At 46.3% G+C, this 26973-nt stretch overlaps 1 pseudogene; it reads right to left on the reverse strand.

Moving 5' to 3' along the window:
* Positions 1-6387: 6387 nt before the first annotated feature.
* LOC146206697 (uncharacterized) overlaps positions 6388-26973 on the reverse strand; it is a 70514-nt pseudogene continuing 49928 nt past the window's right edge.

The following is a 26973-nucleotide window of genomic DNA, read 5'->3' on the forward strand; positions in this document are numbered from 1 at the left end:
TCAAAACTTTCGCAGGAATGCGCGGATTCGCAGGGCACGACTGCGCCCCCAGCGTGTTTGTTTACAAAGCATTACTACGTAAACGGCTGTATGCTGCTCACCCTAAACAACAGCATAAAATTCAAGCTGAGCTAGCAATACCGAAAACATTTTCTTTTCAAACTAGTTACAGCTTTATTTGTTTACAAGCTACAACAGCGCTGCAGTTAAGAAGTGCCGAGGACGCTACGTTGCGTCTCATGCCTGCGCCAAGTGCCGGGAAAAGGGGGTGGGAGGGGGGGGGGGGGGGGGTGCTTGCAAGCGGCGCCGACAGCTGCCGACAGACTTCAGTATTGCTCGCCAGACAGGGTCACATCGACGCTCCGCGCTCAATACGCACGCGTTTTGTGACATAAGCAGTCGTCGATTTGGGGTCACTATTGCCAGGGCTACTCTCGCTGGCCACATGCAACCGCTAAAGATTGTGAATGCGTTCTTCGTAATCGCCGAAATTGAAGACCCAAACCTCGCGGACTCACGCTAGGCCTATTCGTCGCGGAAGGGGCCGACAGGCCAGCACGGAGTGACATTTCTGGCGAAGCGCATTCCTGATGAGTGTTAAAATGTGAATATAAGAAATGTAACTGTATTTCTTTTTTTTTAAACACAATTACGCCACAGACAAGCGCAGCTATTCAGCGCGTTAACTCATCGAGCTTTAAGTTCTCGCTCGGCCTCCGGTCAGGTCAAAATTTATCGGGCTACCATCCGCTGATCGATTAAGTCGATTTCTAGGGGCCGAAAACCTCAAATTACGACAATAGGCAACCATTGGTCATACTGGCATCGTCGCGGTGTAATGCGACAGATCAGTGCATCTCTAGGCTAAGGATCCTAACCGCGCATCCCTCTAACTGAAAAACTTACTCTTCATCCTTTTTGTGCAGTAACATGTTCCTTAAGCACTACTGCACGAGAGATGACCACTACGTCAATCATCCACGAAGGAAAATTAGACATGTCCGTTGATATATTGAAGCCTGCATTGCAGACGACGCTCTGGAATCTATTCGCTTCAGACGTCACACGAGCATTTCCAAATGGCGGTCGCTTTCGGTGAGAGGAGTTTCGCGATTCCGACTTGTGTCGAGTTTTTTTTTTTTTAATATGTGCCGCGCGCTAGGCACTCAAACTTTGCGAAAAGAATAGCAGACTTATATATTATTCACTGAAGCATAAAACTTCAGTACACTTAACGACTGTGTCATCGCCCCTTCAAGATAAAAATACAACTAAGACCTTTATGTTTCGCGCGGTCTTTAAAACATTTTCCGAACAAACATTTTATGCTCTCTGACCTTGCACTGAAATATTTCAGGCCTCAATGCACCTTTGTGAGGTTCCAAATCAAGCTCCAATTGTCGCGTTTTTCTGCGAGCCACCTTTAATTCTTCTGTCGGAATACACTGGGATAGTAACGGTGCCCTTCGGAACAGCCAGGCTTGCACGCTATCCACTACAGGTGCACTCATCGTCGCCGTCACGACGGCCATGCACGCGCGCCGTGACATTAAAGTATGCACACGCACGTGAATATAGCAACATGCGTGCGGGCTATTGGATTATCCTTCTTTTAAAATGCTACCTGTCCGTGCGAGTTTGAGGATACGGGCTCCCAATCTATGTAGAGTCACGTTATAAACATTCGGCAATACGATGCGACTGGTTTGCCCATATCGCGAAATGCGCGGGCTGTTGCCGACGCAGAGAAGAACGTGATTTGATTCAAAATTTTCAGATAAAAGAGGTCGCAAACAAACGTTTTTTAATGGGACCACTTTCCATGGAACAAGCTGAAATCAACATGAACGATATTAAGGCGAAAGCCTTCAATGGCTCATGATTCGCCAGCGTCCGTGTGAAGTGTCCCAGTCCGCGAGATTCCACGGGATACCACAAGATTCCCCTTGTCAATCATCTTGATGACGTCGTAAGAAAAATAAAACTCCTGCTTCCACCGGGAATCGAGCCTCCAGCCCTCGGATCCCAAGCAAAGTGTTTTAACCAAGGAGGGTATATTAAAACTTCTGGAGTGTGAAGTGAATCGACAAGTGGTCGACGAAGAACTAACAAGCTTTATTAAAGGTTAGCAGTATTTATAGGCGCTTGTCTAGCCACGTCACCGCAGCTATTGCCGTTAACATGTGGCTTGGCCGGTATCTCAGTTGATAAGCACGTGTGCATGCTTCACAACAGAGTCCCCTAAGCATGCGTGCTAAAACAGGTGAAGCGGGTAAACTGGCTAGCCGCCGTCTTGCCAGGGGGAAAAACAGGCCGCAATGCAATGGGAAAGAGGAGGTTATGACTGATTTTGTGGGAAGTTCTTTCATTCGTCAGGAAGGTAAAGCGGATAACATCTTTCGATATAAATATTGCTCCTATGCGCATTAAATTCCGTTAGATATTCGCTCCGATTTTTGTGCAAACTGATCCTAATACAATGGTTTCACCAATCAATGGCTGCCTTGGAAACCTATTTTTTGTTTCGGTAACCAAGACCGTTTCAGCTCAAAATGTGATTAGGATGTTAGCAGTGGTGAACCAAAATATTGATTACTAAACTCTCCTGTTTATGAAGAAAGCCGACACAAGCATTTAAATTTTGCAATGCATGATAGAGTGCGCGAATATTTAAAACATGCGGCTAGAAAACCAGATCAACTGCAGCGGCTAAGCAGATTGGCACTCCCGTTTGCATTAAGAAGTGGGTCCTTGTGCCAGATCACCAGCAATACCGGCACCGCACGACCTTGTAAATTAATTTTTGAATATACACACTGCTTATTGGGGCCATGAAACTGTATGTTTGATGTGAAAGAGTTGTTTAAACATGAAAACAAAAACACACATTAAGTTCATTTTATCAGAATTTATTCAGTCTTTTATAAGGTTCCACAGCAAATGATGGTTGCACAACAAACAAGAATAGCAACATGTTAATAAAGCAGAAATTGCGATAGCTGAAGCGCACTTTCAAGAACTGCAATACTGCTACCTAAATCTGACATAACATGTGTGCAGCGTTAAGCAATGCGTGTGTTCATAAGCCACTGATTATTGAAGATAATGAGTTCGGAGAGCAGCGTCCGCACCTTTTCTTTGCAGTTTCCTCGGTTGGTTTCTGGCAACATGATGAATCCTGATCTTCAGATGAAGAACTGCAATATTCTTGCACGACTTGTATATGTGGTTGTCCAATGGGTCGCAGTCCAACAGGTAAGGCTTTAGTTCTTTGAACCAAGCCCTCTCAATAACTGGTCAGGATTTCCACTACAAGTTGTTCACACTGTAAATGTAGCATTCTTAAGTCTTTACACTGAATTTGAAGCACTCGAAGGCCCTTTTCAGCGGCCTCACAGATTTGCAGGACATCATTGGAGAGTGCTACAAACCCACCACGACTCTTTGCACGAGTGAGGCCGGTGAACTCGCTAGTACGCAGTGCTGCCACAGATTCCTCACAATGTGTTGCAGCAGCAACCTTGGCAGCCACAAACCTTCCGATATAGGAAACAACAGTGTTTGCATGCTGAAGAAACTTCGGGAAGTCCGTACGATGGGTATAGTCATGCTCGTCGCCATAAGGCTCCAGGACGGCAGACCTCATTTGTGACGTTACTGTCCCTGGGTATTCAGCCATATCAATGACAGTGGATAGGCTTAAACAGTAACGACATCTTGTGTGCAATTCCCATCCTCAGAAGACTTCATTTCTGTCTGAACAAGAAGCCGCCTATACGCTGCTTTAAATTTGAAGGCAGTGGGGTTGTTTCTGAATCCGCCCCTTCCCTTTACAGAACCAAAAAAATGTATCTAGGTAGTCCTGAGACATACTGTGGGTCAGAAGGTATTTAGCTTGCCTGTCATAACAAGGGATTCAACCACAGCTGCAACACTCTGCATACAAATGAGCAGACCAACGAACCCAGTTTTCTTCTGTCCATCAGTAAAAAGGCGTCCATTTGCATATTTTTCTTGATGTACCGTTCGGCCTCCTTGAGAAATGCCTTGCTAGATGATGCATTCTCTTTGCGCATGGAAGCCTTAAATGAGCCAGCCAGGCAATTTCTCGAGTTGAGTAGCATTCGAAGATTCGTATGAACTTTGCGGTGGCATGTGCTCCTTGGAACAGCGGCAGTTTCAATTAAAATTCACAAAAGTCAAGTGCATTAGCGAGTGACGAACATGGCATTTGTACAGCAAGCCGTACTTTCATCTTCTTTTTTTCCCAGCAAAGGTGAACTTTTGAGAGCTTCGTTCCTCTTTATGCTGCAAGGCTTCCAAAGCTTCATTATAGCACCATTTGACAAGAGAGCTTTCAATATCAATTAGGTGACTCACAGATCCCAGACACCTGCGTATCAGTTTGGTCATATGACATGCGTCAAGCATCAAAACATTTCTTAGAAGGCTCCGTCGAGTGCTCGAAACTCGTTCTGAAAGTGCTTAAATGGTAAAAAAGGTCTGCACCGAGGCAATTTGCCGTGGTGAAGTTTGAAGCTGCTTCATCAAATGTAAATGAAATAACTTCTACTCCTGCTGATGCAACTTTTGATATCTACTTTTTAACTAAGGCCACTCTTTAAGCTCCATCGTCAGCTTTCTCAATAAAGAGGGGCATATTTTGGTTCACCACTGTTGACATCTTAATCACATTTTTGAGCCAAAACGGTCTTGCTCACTGAAAGCAAAAATTCAGGTTTCCAAGGCGGCGATTTACTGGTGAAACTATTGCCTTCCAGGTCGCTTTACAGAGAAATCGGAGCGAATATCTAATTGAATTTAATGTGCATAGAAGCAATGTTTATGTCGAAAGATGTTACCCGCTTTACCTTGCTGATGAATGATAAAAATTTTGTACAAAATCAATCATAGCCTCGTCGTTCCCATTGCACTGCGGCCTGTTTTTGCCGCCTACAATATGGCAGCTAGGCAGTCCAGCCGGATTCACCTGTTTCTACACGCATGCATGTCTAGCACAGTTGCTGCTTTCCGACAGCTTAAAAAGGTTGCTAACTAAAGGTGTCTAAATGCTGCCTGAAACTGCCGAAGAGATGAATTTCTGTTTGATCCGAATTTTGACCTAACAACTGGAAAAGCGTTTTCAAGTGCATCCTGGTTCGGGTGTCTTGTAAGGATGTATGTCAAACCATAGTGAGAGGCCAGGTGGTTCTATAACAGCAGCACAGCCCTCATAGTTTGGCGGAAGCCATGGATCCAAAGAGGCTGCCGTGCACAGCATAGAACTATGTTTTCGAAAACTACAATGCACTCTTCCAAACACTCGTTATGCACAGATCCTGCACACATTTCAGAGGCATACGGAGACTTTCCCCGCTTTTCTGAAATATTTATACTGTCAAAGAGTCTACCGATCCTCTCAACAAATCTGGTTGTGTGAATAGCCTCTGCTGGCAATTGCTGGAATGTTACCAACGTGCACAATGCAACAGCACAATGATTGCTGAATACCTGTGCTGCGAGTTTCAAAGACATCTTGGAAGCAAAAGTAAAATTCAAGTGCCAGGCACTCAACTTTGGGATGGACCAAATTTGCATTTCTCTATCCCTCTTATATACCTGTCGTATGTACGAATTCCTAATTGTGTCATTGCCTACCCTTAGGTCGTACTTGGAAAACATATTTCGCAAGCACGTCGCAAATATGGTGGATTAAAAATAAAGAAAAGCGATTCACCGGTCACTCTTAAGTACGGCTTTTCAGAGGTCACAAGGTTTGAAAACAAAGAAACATTTGGGTTCCCCTGATCACAAATACAGACACAGGCTGCAATACAAATTCAACCAACATTTTGTGGCATTTGAAGAGAAGGTTATGCAGAACAGTCGCAAGCGCTGCCTTATCTGCAAAGAAATAGACAAGAGGCTGCTTCCACGGCGTACATATTCCTTTGGCCATGAACAAAAGCGCCTTGCACTGCACTGTACTCTTCAAGGCCTTCAAATCTGTCAAACGCTGGATCGTACGACAGCTCCTTTGAATTATGCATTTAATCAAAAATTATGGTGCAAGCCCTCTCTTGTCGTGGAAAAGGCACTGCCCGTTTCTCGATCAAATAAGAAACTTCAGGATAAATCCAACCCTCAGTGGTACGCCTGCAAGCCACAGCTGCAGAGACCTAACAGATTGAAGTTTTAGGAGTTTCCTGCAATATCTACAACCTTTCGGGCTGTGAAAGTATAAACCTAAAGCAAATGCTTTATTTTGGCTGCACCATCGACGATCAAGCCTGCTGACATTGTGCATCTTCAACTGAGCTTCAACAAAAGCAGCAATAGCTGGGGTTAAATGCTCACGCAGTCTCTCTGCCAATTCAGCAGCGGTCTTCATGCTACTGAGCTGAAGCAGCCATCCTTGCAGCCTCTTGTTGCGCTTACGGAGCTGCCTGAGCTTGGCTCGAAGTTTCTCAAGTGGCCGCTTTTGATTGATGGGGCTGGTGAAGCATCCTGCACGGTACAGAATTGACGGAAGAGCAAGTTGCTACATCTGGTTTAGTCATAGCTGCATGTAATCCTGCAGCACCAAGAAGAGCGCAATATTGTAAAAGTCTTGTAAAATTGCTAACCTTTGTGAGAAAAAGGCGAACTGCTGAACGGAGCTTCTGGTGACAGATCAGCACTCGCTGCCAATGTTGTGGCCACGCCTGCCGTGCCAGGTTCCAGAGATGAAGCGCTTGCTTCAGTGCTTGTTCGTGCATATGTGTGGTCAGCTGCGACCACACAATATAAGGAACAAAATATAGTGACAACACAGTTCTGAAAGTGAAGGCCAGAAACCCAACAATGAACAAATAATAACCATGCACCATAGGCGAAAACTAACACTGAACCATCATCAATCCATTGGCGCGGGAACAAGCTTTGGTTCAAGGTAGAACCAGTAGAGTTGGCACCATATGCCTCTGCACAGCACACAGACGAGGATTTGTAGCAAATTTCTGAGCCATACCTCCTGAGGCTGTTCCAGCAAATACGAAAGAACAATCACCTTCTTGGAAAAGTTGCAGAGACTTGAACGACTGACTCTGGATGTACCCCTCGGCAACAGATTCACCAGAGACAGCAGCTATCATAAGAAGCAGTCCAATTAGCTTTCAATTATCACCGTTTTTAAAAGACTTATGCCAGTTATGCATGCAACCCTGCTCACGTGGTTCTTCAGCACGCCGCACTGATGCCGAAGTTTCGCTCAGAGATGAACAATCCATTTCGCTGCTGCATTCGTTTGAGGCGTCTGAAATGACAATATTATTGCGAAAAGGAAAGAGAACTCAGTACATTTATGGTAAATAATCTCCAAAGAACGATACCTTTCAAAGCATGCGGTTCACTTATGACATCACTCTAGAAGAAAATTGCTTATCTAATGAAATAAAATTGTTCATCACTCTGATTCGTTAGGCACATTATTTTGACGTTATCAGCAGCTCTGGAGCATCAGTAAATCTCAGTAGTACTTGCGAGCGGGCTAGTTGGCTATACGACTCCAACGACCTCTGGCGCTGCATGGTTATACACAAATACAACACACACACAAGAGAATTAAACCAAGTCGTTCACACAGATGATGCGCTCGCTACCAACTGTCTGTTTTTGTGGTACGAAGAAGAATGAATCACAAAAAACGTAGTGCTACAATAAGAAGTAAACAAAAGATTCAGAACAAATGCGAAGAAATTCAGAAGGAAAAAATAAAATATAAATAAACCAAAAAAATGACAAATTGTTTCTAACTTCTTGTCACGTTGTCCGAACGGAGAAGTATCACCTCCTTGCTGTTGAGCGCCACCGACAGAACACTCACGCATTCCCCTTCTTCCCCCGAAATCATCTTGAATGCTTCGGTAATCTGTCTTTTAAAACTGTCTTTTGCGCCTGCCAGCACCTTGGTTTCGGTGAACCTTGGTACACAATGGGTACCCCACAAGTCCTGTTGATCTTCTTCCGTTTTACAACGAGAGCAATGGGTCGCCAGGTTTCCTGGAGCAGACAATGAGTAACACGAATTTCTCTGTTCCCTTAGCCTTTCATTGATGCATCGGCCTGTTTGCCCCACATAGGCCTTCCCACATGTCAGTTAGATCTTGTACACGACACAAGATCTCCCTGACATGTGTAACAGATCATCTTCAATGTTAAATAATCATTGCTGTTTTTTCACATTATCAAGTGTATGCCATCGTCCCCATCTCTTCGCCATCTGTTTTTCAAGCTCGTGTAACAGATCATCTTCAATGTTAAATAATCGTTACTGTTTGTTTGCATTTTCAATTGTATTCCCACCTCTTAAGTACACCCCCTGAAAAGGGGGCCTTTAAGGAATACAACTGAACTGAACTGAACTGAAATTTTCCTTTCGATCAGTAGCATGCACGTGATTGCTCCTGCGAGCCCGGTATCAAGTTCACGCTTATGACAGTCGGCTGCATGAAACTCACTATAAATCAGGCAAGTGGCGGACCTCTTTCGCACACCTTAGCACTGAAAGTGTGTGCCCTGCGGTGTACTAAACAAATATCCCCTAAAGCAGCTATGAAAGAGGGGTTAACAACCTGACGAAAACATCCAGAGGCTATTGCGCATACCTAGAGCCGACTACACTGACAAGAGCTGACATGTGAAAGTCCAGCGGGAAGTGGTGTAACATAGAGAAACATATTACGTAAAGAGCGGAAACTCCTGTAGGGCCCTACGGCCGAACTACTACGCTGCCCCCAGCGCCCCCAAGCGGCTGGTCACACCGCTGATTTCGTCCTCCGAGGTTTTAGGCGTCGGCTCTAGCTCTGTTTTAGTTTCGGTTTTGATAGCAATGTTTTCTATTCTGATTTACCTTTGACTTAAAATAGTCAGCTAAATCGGAGAGCAAGTGATACTTCTTTCTAAGCATGCAATACGTAAGACCTAATAAAGTTGCAGATCGAAGCCTCATATACTCTAAATACCGCCAAGCTTGTCGCAGAACCTAAGCGCGGCTGACTTAGTTCATTCAAGTTGGAATACTGGGATCGGAGCTGTTCTCCTTGTAATTTTTTTGACGTTATTGGCCGCATTTCTCAGTGACACACAATAGGAGGCAGTGGTTCCATAGAAAAAGGTTAATTTTTCATGTTTACATATCAAATTGCACAGAAAGAATACTGGATAGCACACTTTATAAAAGGCAGGATATTACGAAGAGCAACAACAAAGAAGGTATGGCAAAACACGTGATACAGTGTCACGAAGAGAAGAAAACTGCGCATGCCCGGTGCGTGTTTTTCTCTAAAACATCACCCGTGGGAACAACACAAAAGCGGTTGTAAACGGCTTGACATACGTAGAGAGGAAAAATGCATGTAAGCCCGCGCGGAATTTCTATACAACAGCAGCCTTTAGCAATAGGCTGTTCAGAAATTTAAACATAACGCACTGAATACATACTAGCATCACAATAGTACGACCGCGATCAAAACTGTCCGCTGCCCGTGTGACAAATGTATTACAGGGAGCCTATAGTACGTGACTAATAGCAGTAGATGTACTCAAAAATGCAAGCTACAAACAGGCAGCAGCGCTTTTCCGACCCCAACGAGAATGTTTTAACCATGACAAAGACGCACCATGAAAAAATGGTGCTTAAGAACCCGCATTCTACATGTACAGAAAGGTAACCATAATTCACAAAGCGATTCCAAATGCGCAATGCATTGTTCTTGTCGTGCCAAATGAAAGTTTGGGTTATGGTACGGGTGAGCCACCGATAAATTCTGTGTTTTATGCCGTAGGTTGCGAGTGACTTTTATAAAGTTACGCATTGGAAGCGATGCACATGTTCATCACAAAAACACTACCCAAACACAAACAGTGGCTGCACGGTGAAGGTGCTTCACAGATTATATTCTATTTTACACAAGCGAAATCCGTCAGGACCTGCTAAAAGCGTCCTTAGCTCAAGAAACACCAAAATTAATTCTGAAGACAGAAGATGACATGTTACCGGCAAAACGAGGCAATGCGTTGGAAAGCGCGGTGAGGTGGGCGTACTCGACGGCACATGACCGGCACCGTATCAACGTTGATATGAAAACGGGACGCTTAATGCAACCCGGTGGACGTGTGACCTTTGAAGTAGAGTGGAAGCGAGCGTCACTACGCTGCCTGGTGGGTGGTCAGGCCCTTATTTGCTCGGCCGCGAAACGGCTCGAGTGTCCGCTTTTTACGTAAGTATGTTTCTCTGTGGTGTAGCGTGACATCGATGGTACTGTCCACGCTGTCGCAATATGCCACGAAGCATCGTTTCTCCACATTCCGCAAGCTCATCTTGAAATTAAGCGCTAAGCACTTCAAAAGAAGAGCTCGAAGCGTGCAAAGACTGAAAACGACTTCGCACTGGTCGCACGCCGAAGGAAACGACAAAACCGAGAAAACTGCCGCAGCGGTGCAGCGGAGTGCAAATCTTACCAGACGGTGACAGAGAAGCGACGCGCAAGGACGACGAAAACTTCGCAAAAGGGGCATTTTGCGACCGGCGAGCTAAATTTATACGCTTTACCTGCAGGCGAGCCATTGCAGACAGCTGGCGATAAGAAATCGCTTCGTAAGCTCCCGCGGCCACTGTGGCCGGGTGCCGAAACAAGGCCTGCCAAAGTCGGGCTACCGTGCTCCCATCAACACAGGGCAAAGCAAGTGTTGCAAACAATCACAAAGTTTGGTATGCTTTATTAGAATGACATCTCTTTTATAAAACAAGGTGTTAAAATATTTGTTCTTTTTCTGTTGGTGCATAGCATTCGAATTTGTAATTTTATAATTTCTTTATTTGAGTGTTCGGCCCACCGACCTGTGCTGCAAACGCGCTAACCGCCACCAGTTTACTTCCGCCATGCGAAAGCCGCACTATGCTGTCACGAGAACAGTCATCAAATACCAGGCGAGAGTAAGGCGCACATTTTAAGGCGAAAGCCTTTAGTGCCGTTGTGGACAAAGTTCTCAAGGTTATCAGCGGAGGTGCCACGCTTTCGAGAGCTGCAGCTAAAAATAAATTAATAAACCGTATCTCCACCGGGAATCGAACCTCCATTCTTGGGATCCCCAGCCCAGCCCGTGAGGATGATAGCGGTATTCCACGGGTGATAGATACTGCGCCTTTCCTTTTCTGCAAACGAATTATAGAACGCCGGTGAACTTTGATGCCTTCAACAAAATGCTGGTTGTGTTCAACAAGGGGGGCGCGATGTACCATCACGACAGATCATGACGTCACCAGGCGATTCATTCATATACGAAGCTGACCCCGCTGGGCGTCCGATCCAGGCGTCTGGGTGGCACCTTTCATCTGCCGCTTCCTCGAACGCTGCACCACACAGCAAACAGAAGCAGACCCAGACGTCTAGGAGGCGTTAGTACAGCAGGCATCAGTGGCGTTTGAAATCCGCCTTCTGCGCGAGTTTTCTGCGCATGCGCGAAGTGCTAGCGGCGACTGATGCAAACACATTGGACGGCGTTTCTCGTTGCCGGCGCGCCGCCAGTGTACGGAGGCTAGTGGCACGATGACCGTCGCAGGCTTGGCAAAGCGATGCCAACCACATCTGCTGCGTACGGTCGCCACTCTCGAGGCGTGTCGGAATGCAAGACGTGGTTTTTCGAGTTCCCTTCGGCGAGCCGCGACCAACAACGACGTGGAGCTTGAATTGGGGCGACCAAGCGTCAAGATATGTAAATGGGCGACCTTGGCAACCGACTGCGTGCTCTCGACTAAGCGAAAAACACTTCGTTACAGGTATGTATGCATCTAAAGGAAATGTGCATGATGAAAGGTACCTACTGGAGTTTGCACCAAGCCTGTAACCCACCAGTGATAGCTGCAATGAGGATTTGTTTGGTGCGTGTTTGGTTTATGTGTAACGGGGCCTGATCGCGATGTATTTTGTCTTTTGTTATCTTTGTGCGCGAAGGGGCCGGGTATCGCAGATATCACGGGCAGCTATGAACGCTAGACCGTAGTATTTAGCATGTTTTATCGCAACTGCCACCTGACTATACAAGAAGGAAAAAATACGGCGTTGGTTGTGATGCATCACTGTTCGCGGGCCGAGTGGTTGAGCTGTTCATGAGGCTTGCGAACGGCGGTGAATCACAACAAACGCCGTACTTTTTTCTTCTTGTTAATCAGGCGGCAGTCACGATAAAACATGCTAAATATTAGGGTCTAGCGCACACAGCCGCCTGTGATATCTGCGCTACCCGGCCCCTTCGCACATAAAGAAAACAAGCGAGAAAGCACATCGCCATCAGGCTCCGTCGCATGTAAAGCAAACACGCACCGAACAAATCCTCATTGCAGCTATCACTGGTGCGTTACAGGCTTGGTGCAAACTCCAGTGGGTACTTTTCACCACGCACATTTCCTTTAGATGCATACATACATATCTGTTTCTGCCACTAAGAGCATATGACGCACTTGACACTCTTGCACGACGCAGTTTTCTTTTTTTTTACCTTACCGGCTCGCCTTTGTTCCCGCCAAAGCATTCGCAGTTTGTTCCTTCGGTGTGCGCAATCAGCTGCACTTCGTTAGGGAGCTTGAAAGCCGTCGTCTTCGTCCAACCGTCTGCAACGGCAAGGAAACCGCACGGCACAAATGAATCTCTTGGAGGGTTCATGCTCGTTCACTTGCGGAGTGGAGCGCTCTGGTCGTAGAATAGCGTTGGTTCCTGACCGACGTGCGCACCCGATATGTAGATGCGCATGTGTCACCAGGTCATTGATTCCGCAGAAATCGTGGCGGAGACAGAAAGGCTGTGGATCCTTTCACAACAGAACGACCATTCTCTGTACAACCAGAAGTTTTTCACCACTGCGACCACATCCGTTCTGGGGGCAGAAACCGGCCACAGCGCTGAATCACCCATTGCCAGAACAATACCGCGTGTTTCCTGCAGGCTTCTGTTGTGCGCATTCCGGCCGGGACAATGCCCTGTTCAGGGGGTGCGGATAAGTGCCTCTCTGCCAAGCTTCGTAGATGAAATCCTATAGCTGCACGCTTGTAGATGAAGCGAGGAGGAAGCGAAGGCCATTGCACCATGCCGGCGCCGCGGTGATCGCATTGTGCTCGGTAACTCAAGACGTCCCGCGCATATGCGCCGCTCGTAAGTCACAGGAGACTGCAGCATCAACAAACCCTTAGCTGCTTTGCCCTTTGAGATGCCTCTCTCTCTCTCTCTCTCTCTCTCTCTCTCTCTGCCTCCGCGCTCTCTTTTCAATATTTGTTTTCTACAATATAAGTCTGTCGTGAATCCGCACGCTGAGAGCGTCTCATTCTGTCAACACACCTCGCTCCATGGACCGCGCTACACGCTCTTACAATACGAAGACAGTATATGCGTGCGTTATGAGTGGATTGCGAAAACGCTGAAACATTCCCCCATACTACGTTAATATGATACTGCAATCACTGTCACTACTTTCCGTTCCGAAGGCAAAAAAGGGGGGAACTTTCGCTTTCTACCTGCGTTGGCGTGGCCATTTCGCATGGTGCGCTTTCGTGTCGTCGGCTGCACTGCCGTCTAATGAGTTTCTCTCCGCTCCCACATGATGGCGCCACATCCTGCCGCAAAAGGCGGATTGACTTACAGGATAGAAAAAGCGCAGTATCTGTCACAATTCTCCGCGGACACATATACCACGCCTTAAGGAAGGGAGGAAGGTGAGAGTGAAAGAAGAGAGGGAGATAGAGGTGCCATAGTGATGGGCTACGACCCACAACGCTATAGGGAACCAAAGCTGGAGTTTGCTCCGCGACGCCAGCGCTCGGTTTCCAGCGGAGCGGAGAGGAACTACAAAACCTACGCGCATCCGCGCCCGCGCTGCGCACGGCTGTCTGCGGAGTCTGCGCAGCCCGCTCGCTCGGGAGTGCGTGCTACAGGCAGCCGCACGTGCAAGCGGAGCGCGAGAAGGAGAGTGAGGACGAGGGGGAATGGTCGTGCGTCTGTGCGCGCAAAGCCGGCGCTCTTTGCCAGTGGTGTTTCTTATTTTTGCTTTTTTCTGTGCCCCGGCTGACATAGAGGCTGGCTGGAGGCACGCTTTTTATCGGGGCTTTCGAAAGTGAGAAATTATGATTAATTGATCGCCGCGGACATTGTTTTCAAAGAGCGCTTGTTGGCAGGCTCAGACAAAAAATAAAAACAAAAAAAAACATGAACGCGAATTCAGTACTCGAAGGCAGAGGCAAACGACAGGTATTTTGAAGGACTTGAGGCGGCACCTCTTGATGTCTCTTCCATGTTGTTCAGAGAATGAAGGGTCCAGCCTTCTCGTTGAGAATTGATAAGCGTGTACACAGCGACGAGTGCTCCGGGCGCTGGTTGGGGAGATTCCTTTCCATTTGTGACTGCTCACTTGAAAGGGGCCTATTCAACTCTTTGGGGACAGACGTTTTAGGCGATGCTGCCGGCGCCGTGGTACCTGTTTTCAGCGCGTTTAGGACGCGTTCCCTACAAAGGCACAAAGCATGCCGCCTTACCCTTTGGTTCCTGCTGACAGCGGTCAGGGGGAGTTCGCTGCTGTGGCGCTGCCATCCGAAATCAATGACTTATCTACCTTTAACGATAAGAGGTTTCTTAATGACCTGGATCACTGACGAGAAGCCGAGGCATGCCATTCTTTCGGCAGTTTTCTCTCTCCGTGAGACGAAGAGCGAGGAAATGCCTGACGACTTTTCATGCAGGCGGGGACATCTCTCCAAGTAAACCTTTGTCTTCTTAATTCCACAGCTACGCTGTGCAATCCCTAGTTCAGTTATCTCCTCTAGCGAATGCGCAGTTTTGAGCTCCCGAAGCAGGATCGCGTATGAGGATAGGACGATTAACGTATGTGTTTTCCCTTTATAAGCGCCGAGTGATGGCATTAATGAAATATATTTGTTTCTTGAGGCCGACTTGGTTCTGCGATGGCTGCTGCGGCACCGCCAGTTACAAACAGAGGTGCGAGATACGAGCGGTACGAGATACCTAAAAAAACCGACAACCATCGTTTCAACACGAAAGAGAGAAGAGAGAAAAACACTTTCACGAGTTTTGCGAAAAAGCGCGCCGTCACTTTTTCATTCGTTTTTTTTTTCTTGCCCCCTTTGTTGGAGCGCGACGGCGGCCAGAATGCGGCCGGAGGAGGAGAGAAACAACCGAGCGCGCGCGCGCAAACACGTGCTGGAGAGCAGCGCGGAGCAGACGACAGCATGCTTTTCTATGCGGCGGGGAGCAGACGACGCGGCCGCACTGCGCGTAGGTTTTGACGGGATCTCCATGGAGGGCGCTGACGCACAGAGCGGCGCAGCGCCCCCTGGCCCAGGTTTTCTCCCCTATAGGTGGTATGCACTGACGCTCACGTGGCGCCCAACTACACCGCCGGCCGCCATATTTGTGGTGCAGATACCAGACGAACGCCTCCACTAGCGTGCTTTCCTCGAGCGGCGCATTCAGATTGCCTTTTGGAACTCGCGAACACGGGAGAATCGGCCGGCTATCCCCGCGCGCAGCAGCGCTTCCGTGAAATCGGAGAGTCGGAAATTGGAAGCATTATCATTACCACACTTGAGAAATATTTTTTTTTTACACAAAGGTTGCTATCCACTAAGTGCACGGTGGTGGTTCCTTTTTGGGCTGTGCGCCGTGCGTGTTAACAGAAGTCGACACGCGAGTGTGCAGCCGATACTCGGTAGTCCGCGCTTCATCCCTGTCGTGTTTGTCTTTCGGGCCGGAATCTGTAAACACAGTGAATGTATATAGTGCAATGTTCGGGTTAAACTGGCAAGTTGCCGAGCTAAGCGGCGAGCTTGCATTATCGCCCTGGTGCAAGCATAGATTCCCAGCATGTGTACAAGAAAAAAAAGTAATCGCCAGGATGGCCACGACACCGTCCGGAAACGGCGCATATGTCCCAATGAATGGATCATTTCAAGGTCCGAAATAGGACAAAGTCACATATTTCATACGTACAGTTTTGGGAAAACTTAATTGGCGCCCATCCAGGATGCACCTCGTCCAAAACGTTCGCAGGTAAACCCCGAGGATGAACTCTGAAGCACTATGTCTAGACCACATATGCAGAAAAGATCGAATCAACGGTCGCAGATACGTCGTCTAGAATAATGGAACAGCCGCGTAGACCCGCTGCCGGACCACATGCGGCTTTCCGTATTTATCAAACAGCTATTGTCATCGTTGTCCGAGCTTTCTTTCCAGAATAGAGGGAAACCTGATCTTACAAATAACGTTCGGGGGTTCGCTGCGCCCTTTTCGCGCACCTCGGCTCGAGCAACACTAACCAGCGCATGTGGCCACTCTAAGTGGCATTATTTAAGACACATTTTCACGCAGCTATCAAGTGCGACAAGAGAAGGCCAGATTTCCGATGCATGCGGAATCCAAGTGACAACATGAATGTCCCAGGTAGCATATGCGACCGGCCCGATATATTGGACATGGGCGACGTCTGGTAAGCCAGTGGCCCGGTGTTGCCAATGCGCTACTAATAATGGTACCGCCATGTGCGACAACATTGACCACTCCTGGACAAGTGAATTACATGTTTCCCCCATGATTGGCATTCATGGGCTATCAACGGGCAATAATGACCTTGCGTATAGAATTGCTTGCCAACATTATATACACAATAATATATGATGGCCAATATTACCCAGCCATCAGCAATGTCTTGCCCATAATTCGCGAATCATGGCATACATTGGTAAATATTTTCCTGCCAGTATATATGCCTACAGTATAGAGCCTCGGGAAGGAACAGCAGTTTACGTTAGGTAGCGAAGCACTGGAAGTAGTAGGAGAATATGTCTACTTAGAACAGGTAGTAACCGCAGATCCGGACCATGAAAATGAAATAACAAGAAGAATGAGATTGGAATGGAGCGCATTTGGCAAGCACTCGCAGGTTATGACTAGCAGCTTACAGGTATCGCTCAAGAGGAAAGTATACAACAGTTCCATCTTACCTGTACTCACCTATGGAGCTGAAACATGAACGCTAACTAAGAGGGTTCTACTTAAGTTTAGGACAACGCAGAGGGCTATGGAACGAAAAATAGTAGGGGTAACATTAAGAGATAGGAAGCGTGCAGAGCGGGTCAGAGAAATAACTCACGTTACTGACATTCTAGTGGAAATCAACAAGAAATGGGCATGGGCAGGACATGTAGTGCGGAGAGAGGATAACCGATGGTCGCTTAGGGTAACAAACTGTATTTAAGGGAAGGAAGGCATAGCAGGGAAAGTTAGGTGGGCGGATGAGGTTAAGAAGTTCGCAGGGGTGAAGTGGATACAGCTAGCACATAACCGGGTTAATTGGAGAAATATGGGAGAGGCCTTTACCCTGCAGTGGATATAGTCAGGCTGATGATGATGATGATGATATATAACTTGTCGACATTGAATATAGCTTGGCATTCATTGGTCAATATCATCCCGCCAGTCTTAGTGGCTTGCCACCATTGTATGCATATTCAGTTCCAGTGGCCGATATTGCCCAACGAATAGTGGCCACTGGCCTACATCGGACATATAATGGCATGCATTGGTAAATATTGTCCAGCCAGTATTGAGAGCCTGTTAACATTGAATATATCTTGGCATACATTGGTCAATATCCCCCTGCCACTCGTGACGGTTTCCCAACATTGTGTATATCTGCAGATAAAATGGTTGATGATGGCATACAATGGTAAATATTGTCCTGCCAGTATTTAATATATATTAGCACATATTGGTTAATGGTATGCCACCTGTATTAGTGGCTTCCCAACAATGTATACTTGTTGGTTCCAGGGGGCAATATTGCACAATGAGCTGTGGCGAGTAGCCAGCATTGCACCTACCATGGCATACATTGGTGAATATTACAATGCCAATATTGATTTCTTGTCAGCATCGAATGTATCTTTGCATACATTGGTGAATATTCTCCCGCCAGTCGTCATGGCTTCCCAACATTGTATATCTGCATTACAGTGGTCGATGTTCCCTGACGAAGTGTAATGGCTTGCCAAAATAGCATACATCTTTACATAGGTTAATCAATGTTCTCGTGTCATTATTGCTGGCCTGTCGACTCGAAATATTTGCTGATATTCGATGGTCAATATTTTACTACTAGTTGCGATGGTTTCCCAATATTGTATTCAACATGGGTTATAGTGGTCGATATTTTATGGTCAGCTGCGATGGCTTGCCAACACTGCACGCATCATTGTATCATAGATTGATATAATCCTGTTAGTATAGCTGGCTTATCTACATTGGATACATTTTGGCATACGGTGGTCGGTGTAGTTTTGGGGACTTTAAACAATGAATATGACTGGGTTATGGTTGTCGATATTGTCCACTGTGTTTTGACGGCTGGAAAAACATTGCACATATCATGACATGTGCTGGCCAGAATTGCCTTGCAGATCATCATCATCATCATCAGCCTGATTATACCCACTGCAGGGCGCGAAAGCCTTTCCCATATTTCTTCACTTAACCCGGTTCTGTGCAAGCTGCATCCACTTGACCCCTGCGAACTTCTTAATCTCATCCCCCCACCTAACTTTCTGCCGCCCCCTGCTACGCTTTCCTTCCCTTGGAATCCAGTTTGTTACCCTCAGCGACCATCGGTTATCCTCTCTTCGCACTACATGTCCTGCCCATGTCCATTTCTTCTTCTTAATTTCTACTAGAATGTCGGTAACTTGAGTTATTTCTCTGACCCACTCTGCACGCTTTCTATCTCTTAATGTTACCCCTACCATTTTTCGTTCCATAGCCCTCTGGGTTGTTCTCAACTTAAGTAGAACTCTCTTGGTTAGCCTCCACGTTTCAGCCCCATAGGTGAGTATACAGGCAAGATGCAACTGTTGTATACTTTCCTCTTGAGCGATACCGGTAAGCTGCTAGTCATAATCTGCGAGTGCTTGCCAAATGCGCTCCATCCCAATCTTATTCTTCTTGTTATTTCCTTTTCATGGTCCGGATCTGCGGTTACTACCTGTCCTAAGTAGACATATTCGTCCACTACTTCCAGTATTTCGCTACCTAATGCAAACTGCTGTTCCTTCCCGAGGCTGTTGAACATTACCTTAGTCTTCTGCATATTGATTTTCAAGCCTACCTTTCTACTTTTCCTGTCTAGGTCATAAATCATTATTTGCAGTTCATCCCCCGAGTTGCTTAGCAAGGCAATGTCATCAGCAAATCGCAGATTACTGAGGTATTCTCCATCTACACTTATCCCTAACTGCTCCCATTCCAAGTCTCTGAATACTTCCTCTAAACAAGCCGTGAATAGTACTGGAGAGATTGTGTCTCCTTGCCTAACACCTTTCTTTATAGGAATTTTGTTACTTTCTTTATGCAGAACTATGGTTGCTGTGCAGCCACTATATATATCTTCCAGCACTTTCACGTACGGCTCGTCTACCCCCTGATTTCGCAATGCCTGCATCACCGCCGAGGTTTCAACTGAGTCAAATGCTTTTTCGTAATCAATGAATGCTATGTATAAGGGCTGGTTATATTCCGAGCATTTTTCTATCACCTGATTGATGGTATGGATATGATCGATAGTAGAGTACCGTTTCCGAAACCCTGCTTGATCCTTTGCTTGATTGCAGTCTAAGGTTGTCCTGATTCTATTAGCGATTATCTTAGTAAATACCTTATACGTAACAGACAGTAGGCTGATTGGTCTGTAATTTTTAAGGTCCTTAGAGTCCCCTTTCTTGTGAATGAGGATAACGTTTGCATTCTTCCATGGTTCCGGTAACGTCGATGACACCAGGAACTGCGTATAAAGGGCGGCCAGTTTTTCTAGCACGATATCCCCCCCGTCCTTCAGCAAATCTGTAGTTATCTGATCTTCTCCAGCTGATTTCCCCCTTTTCATAGTTTCTAGTGCTTTCTTGACCTCGTCCTTCGTCACTGGTGGAACGTCTGACTGTTTTTCCCTACCGCCAATCTCACTACGGTCCTGACTACTTTGGCTACTGTAGAGATCTGTATAGAACTCCTCGGCTACTTTGACTATCTTTTCCATATTAGTGATGACGTTGCCCGCTTTGTCCCTTATCGCATACATCTGGTTTTTGCCTATGCCCAATTTCTTCTTTACCGCTTTAAGGCTTCCCCCGTTCTTTACAGCATGCTCAATTTTCTCCATGTTATACTTCCTTATATCGGCCACCTTGCGCTTATTGATTAGCTTTGATATCTCGGCCAATTCGATCTGGTCTGTTGGATTGGAAGCTTTCATGCTCTGGCGTTTCTTAATCAAATTTTTCGTCTCCTTAGACAGCTTACCGGTATCCTCTCTAACTATCCTACCGCCTACTTCTACCGCGCACTCAGTAATGATATCTCTGAAATTATTGTTCCTTGCCTCTAGGGTAATGTCGGCATCCTCAGTTAGAGCTGAATACCTATTTAGCGAGATCCTGAACTCTTCTGCCCTCCCCCTCACCGCTAATTCGTTTACGGGTTTCTTTCTTACTAATCTGTTGCGTTCCTTCTTCAGATTTAGGCTAATTCGGGACCTCACCATCCTGTGGTCACTGCATCGCACTTTCCCGATTACCTCTACATCTTGCATAATGGCGGGAGTTGAACACATTATGAAGTCGATATCATTTTCAGTCTCTCCGTTAGGACTTTTCCATGTCCATTTCCGGTTCTTCCGTTTGCTGAAGAAGGTATTCATGATTCGTAAGTTATTTGCGCTCTGCAAACTCACCTAGTAACTCCCCCTGCTATTCCTAGAACCAATGCCATAGTCACCTACTGCCTTGTCTCCTGCTTGTTTTTTCCCTACCTTGGCATTGAAGTCGCCCATTAGTACAGTATACTGCGTCTTTACTTTTCGCATTGCCGATTCTACATCTTCATAGAAGCTTTCAACTGTCTGGTCATCATAACTACATGTAGGTGCATAGGCCTGTACAACCTTCAGTTTATACCGCTTATTAAGCCTAATTACGATGCCTGCAACCCTTTCATTATTACTATAGAATTCATCTATATTGCCCGCTATATACTTATTGACAAGGAAACCTACTCCTAGTTGTCGCCTCTCTGGTAAACCTCGATAACACAGTACATGCCCATCCTTCAGTACAGTATATGCCTCATTCGGCCTCCTAACCTCACTAAGCCCTATGACATCCCATTTCATGCCCTCTAGTTCCTCTAACAGCACTGCTAAACTAGCTTCACTAGCTAGGGTTCTAGCATTAAACGTTGCCAGGGTCAGTTTCCAATGGCGGCCTGTCCAGCGGAGCCAGGCTTTCTTAGCACCCCCTGCTGCGTCACTGGTCTGACCGCCGCCGTGGTCAGTTGTTCCGCAGCCGCTGGTGACTGAGGGCCGGGGTTTTATGGAGCTTATCATAGGAGGTTGCGGCCAATTACTGCACCAGGGTGGCCAACTCCTGTTCTGGTGAGGGAGTGCGTTGCCGGAGGTGTTCACCGGCATCAGGTCGCACCCCAAACCTGTCTATGCAATTCCGATCGACACGCGGATTTTTGTTTTTTTTTTCATCCGGTGGTGAATTGCGCGGCACCGGGATTTGAACCCCGGTCCTCTTGCATGCGAGGCGGATGTTCTACCGCTACGCCACCGCTGCACCTGTCACGAGATGACAAAGTTCTTTTTCAAAGATACACGATAATGGGTGTCCAAAATAAAAGAAAATATACAAGAAGCACTGCACACTAATAGTGATTTGATAAGAAAAAAAAAATTTCCCCAGAAACAGACATGTGAGGCTTTCTAGACGTGCAACAAACCATACAGATATTAACGATCAATTCTCAATCTTTATATCATGATATATTTTCAACGTCCCCAACAATACTGTCGTGTCCTTCGCGATGGCTTTCAAATATGTTTTATGCATCGTCAACGATATAGTAACAGTAGTTGAGAACATTTATTCAAGAAAAATGGCTTAGGCGGTAAGGGCACAGTGGTATAGGGTCCTCCGCCATTGCTCCGGTGGCTGAACCCCTGCCGGCGTAAGGCTTCATTTTCTTGACAAACCCATGCCATGAGATAAAGGCAGAGATTCTTAAGCAAAAACACTTAAAAAGCCCCTAAATGAATGTTTGGGTGGCACTACTCATGCAAGCAGGGCATGCTTCCTGCAATGTTGCCATCGAGTCGGACGTGTGGCTTATGCTGTCTACGAAGCATTGAGAAATATCCGACTGTTGCGCTGTTCTCAACTGTGACGAAGTTTAGTACAGAGGTGGAACGCGCAGCAGTTACAGACCCTACCATTCCTTCTTTACGTCTTCAGCATGATGCATGAGGCCACTCATACGTCAAAATTTTAAGAATACTTCGTCGCTCTCCTCGATAAAATCGCAAAACAAACAGAGGCATAATTTTTTAGGCTGACAACGGTTGCTGCCTATGTATAGAAACACAATACGGCGCAGTATACAAACATATACACTCCTGCAATCTGCAGTAGGCCAGTAAGACATAGCACCTTGAAAACTATACTATATGCTGTCAGCGTGGCTTAATTCGTAGCGATGAGGTTTTACATCCGCATCCTGAAAGCTTTTGTCCATGACTGAAAATAGACACATAAATGCTTTATTTATGCACTATTTCATTTGCATGGTGGAAGAAAAGATCAAATGCTGGAAAACAGAGGTCGAAACGATTGTGCTAGTGAAGGCAAATGCTGCACCGTTTCGCCATGTACGCTTGTTGATACCTCAACGAGGCGCCAGCGCAGATTGTATTGCGCCGTAGGTGGTCTTGTAAGCACAGAAGACCGGTTACTTACATCATATTTTGTATTGTAATTTACATTAGCCATAAACTTGCACTTCATTCCTATATGCCGGTGTGCTCTGCTTTGAGTGCTTCAGCAAGGGACAAATGATGAACAAACGCTTTGGGCTGTTGATGCGGCATAGCTCATAGTCAAAAGGTAGATCCGCCCACACAAAAAAATATAGAAGCATTATTTTCTATACGTTCTCTACCTTCGCCTGGCAGAGAAAAAAATCTAGCTTACTCAGATGTTCTGGAATGAAGTGTATTTAAATTAGCATTGCATGCTGCCCAACTTTTTACTACAAGTATTGTACTTGTTGTGGCAGCTGTTTAACTAGTTCGGACTTAACATTTGCTAGTAAAGACTTAAAAGAGAAAATATTGAAGAAACTTGAAGCATAGCAACCCCACATTTGGGGTCTGGAAATAAGTGCCAATAATGTTTTTTATGAATGCGTGCTCACCAGCGAAATATTTGTCATAAAATTATTGTTGCCTGGTCATGCTGCTCTTCAAGGAAATTATTTTGGTCCGAAAGTTGTATAAGCGCGTGTATAACTCTCATGACCTGCCTTCGAATATTTTTGCAAAGTCGCCTTAACATCACGCGTTTAAATGCTTGTTCCTATGCAGTATTCTGGGAAAATTCTCCATGCTTTTTAGGAATATTATTAAAATATATTGCGATCGGACCGAGGGTATTTCAATCTAGAAATCACGTTCGTTCGCTCTAACAGTTTAGAAAAAACGTACGTTCTTTCTAGCAGTGTTAGACGGGCGGCTATTTGCGACGCAGCAGCGTCAGCCTTCGCCGTGGCAGCATACGCATTCTTCGTTCTCACGCTTGAGCAGCGTCTAGCGAACCCCGGTGGAATTCGAACTTGCGGTGTCATATGAAAGTATGCGGACAGCGCTGCCATGCTCGCACGACTGGTGCCGGCGCGCTCTCTCTCTTCGCTCTTCCCTCTTCTCCCTAGCAGCGCAGGTGCGCGTCTCGCGTGTTGTCTGCTGCAACTCCGCTGGCAGTCGGAGAACAAACAGTAGAACCAGGACAGGCCTCGTCCTGTCTCACGGAACAGTCTGCAGCTAAGTGTGAGTACCACTAACCCTTTATTTTAAGATATATGTTCGTAACGGAGTAGGTTTTTGGGAACATTTGTTGCTTTATTTGCCTCCCATGTTGCTACACTTCCCTGCAGGAGTAAAGACTCGGGATCACTAGGACGGACCTTTGCGTCCCAGTTTCCTCTTGGGCTGCTTTGTTAACGCTGCATGCAAGGCTGAACTAGACAACCGGTAAGATATTCATTCTTCATACAGTGCGGCGTATTAACTGAAAATTAATCATTTTGCCAGTCATTGGCACCTGATAATTAAAATTAACAGAATGTGCTTATCTGCTGTTTATGCACGCCGAGAGTCAGAAACGCTTTTGCTTCAACTCTATCGCACCAAACAGAAAATATGCACTCTATGAATTCCGATCTCAGCACACTGACTTGGGCAAACTAATTTTGTAGCAGTGGCACATTTTACTGCTCATGAACAGTTTGCCCAAGCTGTACTGAAAACATTCTGCATAATATTGCCTCTTATTTATGTTTTCGCTTGCAGATGTTTGTACGAAAGGGAAGATGGTGGTATGCAAGCTGCTCGAGCATACATCGGCAAGGGCTGCTGAAAGCTGCTGTCCTTATAACTGAGAGCCAAGGGCGCATGCTAGAGATGCTGGCTTAGCAGGCACCTGGAGCTGCTTTTAATGCGGTGTCTTCCTACAACCTGGGATATGCCGACACCTTGTCAACGAACCTAACCAGAGGTGAAGTCCTGGAAGTCTGAAATAATTCTGCCTATAAGTTTTTTTTTCACTATGTACCACATGCGCACCTAATAAATAGCCATGAAACGAATAATTCTGGCTTTTTTGTGGGAATGCATGTATACTTTCAGGATGCTGTATATATATTATTAGCTGCATGTAAAATACCTGCACACAAACAAGCTCAACCCTGTGTTTGGCGCATGATGGCTTTCGCTGCCTCTGTGCCGTAACACCCATCAAATAAAAAAATAGTCACAAAATCAACATTCAACAATAATGGGATTGCCTGGATGCCAAGGATGCAAAGCCAGTGGACAAGCTAGGGTTGGCGACGTTGGGCAGCCGATGAGCCTAGCTGGATAGCAGTTTTAAAAGCCAGTGGGTAAGCTTGGTTGTAAGTATTGGATAGCCTGTGAGAGAGTTTCTGGATGTACGTTGTATAGGAGCCAGTGGGTATGCTTGGGTGGAATATATTGCGTAGCCGTTGAGTGACGCCGCATGCCGATAAATAACCTAGTCTGCCATCGGTGGCCATTGTAGGAAAGCCAGTCTAGTAGATTGGATTAAATCTTGGCACGGGTAGCGGCCTAATGAAACGCCATTATTGGCCCAATATTGGGGCCGGATTCCCCCAATATGGGGCTGATGGCAGTCCATTAACGGCGTGCTACTTGAGGTGGCACGCGATCCGCTGTAACAAGACGAAAACACGCTTTCGGAGCAGTACTGGCAAGAGTTCGTCTGCTACGTGCGCCGCAAAAATGGCTGCCGGTGGCGTAGTTAGGTGCCATGTGTGCGCAGTGCATAACACTTATAATGGCTTTCCGCTCATCGCACTTTTGTGGTCCAAAGTGCCCTCTAGAATTTTCCTCACCCTCGTTATCCTCGACGCAAGCGAACTGTACCGCAAACTGGCGGTGTCTGTGCCGCGATAGAAGAGCACAGAAGCTACGTACTGCCGCCTTAATAATGGCGGAACTAAACTGGCGGCGAAGGCCGAGCCCAAAAGCGGTTCAGTGCAATTGCAGCACAGCCACAGGTCGGGGGGCCAAACACTCCAATAAAATAAAACTACAATCTAAAAAACCACGCGCCAACACAAGAATAATAAATATTTTCTACCTTGTTTTATGAAAGAGGTAAGGTATATTAATAAAACAATTTTTCTTTTTAATTTTGCGTCCCTTTTCAATGTATCATCGGTCTTGAGGCGAGCTTGCAGGCATTGCTGGGAAGGAGACAACGAAACAGTTTCTTATCGCTGCCATCACCAATGTGTATGTAAACTTTTAGCGAAGGCTCCGTAAACGCCTATACGTTCTAAACATGGGGGCTCATGGGCACTCCAGCGTCCCCTAGACATTGAGGGTCAACTAAAGTTAGTCACGTTTAATGACGTCAGGGCTACGTATGACATTGGCGCTAATTATAGTGTCACTTTTTCTGGGTGCAACCTGCCGTAGTTTCGAGGCCGTCTTTTTGAAGGGAGCCGTTCAGCTCTCGCCAACCTTTGTCATTATATTGGGCTCGAATCTGCTGTTCGAGTGCAGTTAACAATCAAACCCACCAATTAGAAGACGGCACAAGAAAAGAGCAAACCATAACCTCTTCCAAAGCGACAGGCTCAGGATACTTCTACAGCATGACCTGTAAAGCGTTGGCGTAACCGCACAATTTTCAGTGGAGTGTCGAACAAGAAGAGCTCGAAAACAGGCGTGGTTTATTATATCAAGCCCACAAATACAGCGATAAAGCATACACAAAAAATGCGTAACAAAGCCAGCACTGACCAACGTATGTATGTTACCAATGCGCAAACGAAAGCCAGACTAATGCAGACAGGAGCTTGTGTGAAAGCCCTGCGGCAAACAATGCAGTATGACACCGACGGTATATAGTCCTCGCAGTTGCACGGTGCGTCAGTTTTCAGCATGCCGCGAGCTCAGTTTTATAAGCGCCAAGAGCTCTGAAAGAAACGAAAAGCGCACCACAACGGCGCGACCAGTCTTTGCGCTGGCTGCACATCCAAGGAAAAAACTATGGACTTGGAAAACTGGGAAGCATCTTACTACTTAATAGCAATTACTTAGAAGCAACTTGCATACCTGACGAAAACTTGGCGACAGGCACATTTTTAGACAAGCGAACTATCTTTGTACCACTCACGGGAGCAACATCGCAGACAGCCTGACGGCAGCGATAATAGAGTGCTTCGTTGCCTTCTTGGCAAGCACCCAGCAAGGTGTGCAGTCTCACCATTGCCAATGCAAGATTAAAAG

Source organism: Amblyomma maculatum, chromosome 1 (assembly GCF_055883805.1).
Source record: "Amblyomma maculatum isolate TAMU_Amacu chromosome 1, ASM5588380v1, whole genome shotgun sequence".
NCBI classification, from domain to species: domain Eukaryota; kingdom Metazoa; phylum Arthropoda; class Arachnida; order Ixodida; family Ixodidae; genus Amblyomma; species Amblyomma maculatum.